The sequence below is a fragment of the Triticum dicoccoides genome, chromosome 4A (genome assembly GCF_002162155.2).
Source record: "Triticum dicoccoides isolate Atlit2015 ecotype Zavitan chromosome 4A, WEW_v2.0, whole genome shotgun sequence".
NCBI lineage: Eukaryota > Viridiplantae > Streptophyta > Magnoliopsida > Poales > Poaceae > Triticum > Triticum dicoccoides.
In genome coordinates, this window is record NC_041386.1 from 514,210,181 (window position 1) to 514,213,916 (window position 3,736).

Genomic DNA, 3,736 nt, shown 5'->3' on the forward strand with positions numbered 1-3,736 from the left:
TCCTTTCCCTCCACAATTTTCAAAACCACACTGGTAACATCCTCGCCACATACGTCCCAATGCCGCTGAAAGAAGTGTGTCGGGAACCCATCTGGACCGGGAGCCTTGGTAGGAAACATTTGAAAAAGAGTTGTCTTGACCTCCTTTGCGCTATATGGAGCGTTCAAAATTTTGCTCATCAACGTGGTCACCTTTATTGGAACGGTCTCAAGAACCCGCTCCATCTCATTGCCCCCTTGGGATGTGTACAGCTCTTTATAGAAGTCCGTTGACATTGTCTCCATCTCTTCTTTGTCCCCGGTCAGTTGTCCATCTTGACGTTGTAGGGATTTTATTTGATTTTCCCTTCTGCGGCAACTCGCACGTAGGTGAAAAAAGTAAGTGTTTTTGTCACCATGCATTAGCCATTCAATCCTCGCCCTCTGCCTCCAAAGGATTTCCACACAGTGATATAACTCCACTAGGTGATCAATGATTTTTAGCTCTGCTAATGATGGACCAGATCTTCCTCGTGAATTGCGCATCTCCTGTAGTTGTCCTTGCAGCTGGCGAATCTGCAGTCGGACGTTGCCAAAATGGACGCGATCCCAATGTGATAGGTCACCTGCTAGGTCGTTCAGCTTGTCCCGCATCTCCACTACAGAATCACTCGAACTCCGTGTCCAACCATTCCCAACCACACCTGCTAGCGCTGGATCACGCTCCCAGCAAATCTCATATTTAAATCTCCGTGGGGCCCGCTTGCATGCATGCATGTCTTTGAGCTTGAGGAAGATTGGTACATGATATGATGAAGCCGCTTCCTTGTGCTCAGTTATTGCATTAGGAAAAGCCAAGCACCAGGCTGTGTTGGCCACACATCTGTCAAGTCGCACCTTAGTATAGGTTCCGCCCGTCACTTTTTTCTCAAAGGTCCAATTCCTCCCAATGAAGCCAATATTCGTCAAACCACACGTGTCCAGCGCATCCCTAAATGCGTCCATTTGTGCTTGTCTACGGTTCCCCACACCGTCATGTTCATGAGCATATAATACCTCATTAAAATCTCCCATTACTACCCACGACAGATTGTTTGATCCAACGATCCCTCTCATCATGTGCCATGTCTTGTGGCATTCATTAGCTTGTGCTTCTCCATAAACAAAAGTGACCCTGATTTTTGTGTCAACAAGCTCATCAATTGTCATGTCTATGTGGTACTCAGAGTAACCAATAACCTCAAGTTTTATTTCCTCATTCCAAAAAATCCCTAGTCCTCTGCTCCTACCGGAGCTACTTACAGGAAAGCTTTTATTAAAAGATAAAGTTCATACCATATTCTCTACTCGAGAGCCCTCTATCTGAGTTTCAACAATGCATACAACAGAGGGGGCAAGTTGCCTCGTGAGATCACGAAGCTCACGAACTGTCGTGGGTTTGCCAGCCCCGTGACAGTTCCAACATAGGAGACTCATTGCGCTAGGCGAGCCCCTCCATGGGAGCCCGCCACACGCGCATCAGTGGTTTTGTTAGCTTCTGTGTTCATGGCCTGGACTATTTCAAGAACTGATGGACTCGGCTTGTTCCTCTTAGGTTCCTGCTTCGGTGGGGGACTCACCGGAGTCTGTGATGGAGGCATCAGTAGTGGTAAGTTTGATTTCATGGAATACGATGGGTTGATCTGGGATGCACTAGGATTGGCAACTGTAGGCACGCCCCTCTTCCTGTTTCTCTCTCCATCTTCCATGGTTACATCATATTCTGATTCCTCGTGAGCTGCCACCTCGAACGGGTTTTGTTGGAAAGTTCCACGGCCACGGCCTTTGCCTGACCGGCCCCTACCTCTTCCTCCTCCACTGGTAGAAAAAGGGCCTATAGTCCCGGTTCGTAAGGGCCTTTAGTCCCGGTTCCTGAACCGGGACTAAAGTGTCGGTACTAATGCCCTGTACCTTTAGTCCTGGTTCAATCCAGAACCGGGACTGATGGGCCTCCACGTGGGCAGTGCGCAGAGCCCAGGCAGGAGACCCTTTCATCCCGGTTGGTGGCACCAACCGGGAGCAATAGGCATCCACGCGTCAGCATTTCTGTGGCTGGGGTTTTTGTTTTTTTAAAGGGGGGGGGGTTTGGGGGTTTTGGGGGGTTAATTTAGGTGTTTCATATATTATGTTAGCTAGCTATAATTAATAGAGAGAAGTGTCCTCTCTTACGTTCGTGCTTGGTCGACGCTACGTACTATACATACGTATAGAGAGGACTAGACACGCTAGTTAGCTAGTAAGCAAATGAAGGAAACAGAAGATCGTCATGAACATATATGCATGCAGAGAGAAGTGATATCGACCACCTCTCCTTCTCCGAGAGATTGGTCGAACAACAAGTTCTCGTATATCTATCCGACACTACCGGCTACATATATACAATAATTATCTCTTACAAATATAATCATATGGACTCATGGTCCACATAGTATTCTTCGTCTTCACCGATCACTTGGTCAAGAAAGAATGCCGCCAATTCCTCTTGAATTGCTCGCATGCGAGCTGGTGCTAGGAGTTCATCCCGCTTCCGAAACATCTAATTTGAAGAAGGGGGTCAATATATATATATATATATATATATATATATATATATATATATATATATATATATATGAATGAATGAAACTCAATACAAATGATGGTAATAAAATAAAATTGTGAATGTTGTTATTTACGTACTTCATATTGTTCGTCAGAGTACCCGCCCCGCTCACAGGTCGTGTGGCGGATGGACTCGCAGACGTAGTATCCACAGAAATCATTCCATTTTTCCTGCCACAACCACTTTACAAGAAATAGAGGTCAATCAAACTGATAAGCAAGAATGCTAAATGGTATTGATGAAACTAGCGCTTGAATCACTAGGAGATGCGCGAAACATGCTACTATAGTACTTACTTTCAGGTGTCTAAATTCCAACTAAACATGACAGATGGATATATTAGTGCCAAACGTAGAACTAGCTACCTAATCATAGTAAGCTATCGGGAGGGGGTATATATCGACAACGACGACACTACATCTATGTCCCCCGATGACCCTTTCCCGATAAAAAAAAAGAGGAAGAAGAAGAAAAAAAAGAGGAGAAGAAAGAATAGAGGAGAAGAACCCTCTATTCTTTCTTCTCTTTTTTTTCTTCTTCCTCTTCTTTTTTTATCCTCTTCTTCCTCTCATGTTCGAGAGCATCACCGAGGGGTCGGGAGGTTGCCTAGTGTCAAATGATTCAACAAAACCATGTCTTCGTCATTAGGCGCAAGTAACACGTGCACGATGGTATGAAGCTCTCCAAAGTTATTTTGGAACGGAGTCCTAGATAGGATAATTCGCTTTTTGGTACAAAGTTCAGCAAGAACCTTCCAAATATCGTTATTTGGAAGGCCTTTGCTGAAATTCATACAAGAAGGCAAATTATCCTATCCGGGACACCATTCCAAAATAATTTTGGAGGACTTCGTCATGCCCTGGTTGCTTCCGGCTAATGATGAAGCCATGGATTTCTTCAATACTATGACACTAGGAAACCTCTCTCGACCCCTCGGCGATCCTCGACCCCTCGAACCCTCAACGACCCTGGAACCCTCAACCCCTAGACGACCCTGGAACCCTCGACCCTCGAGCCTATAGAACCCTCGACCCTGAAACCCTCGACCCTTGACCCCTTAACGACCCTCGACCCTCTACCCTAGTTCCCGACCCTCGACCCCTCGGCGATCCTCGAC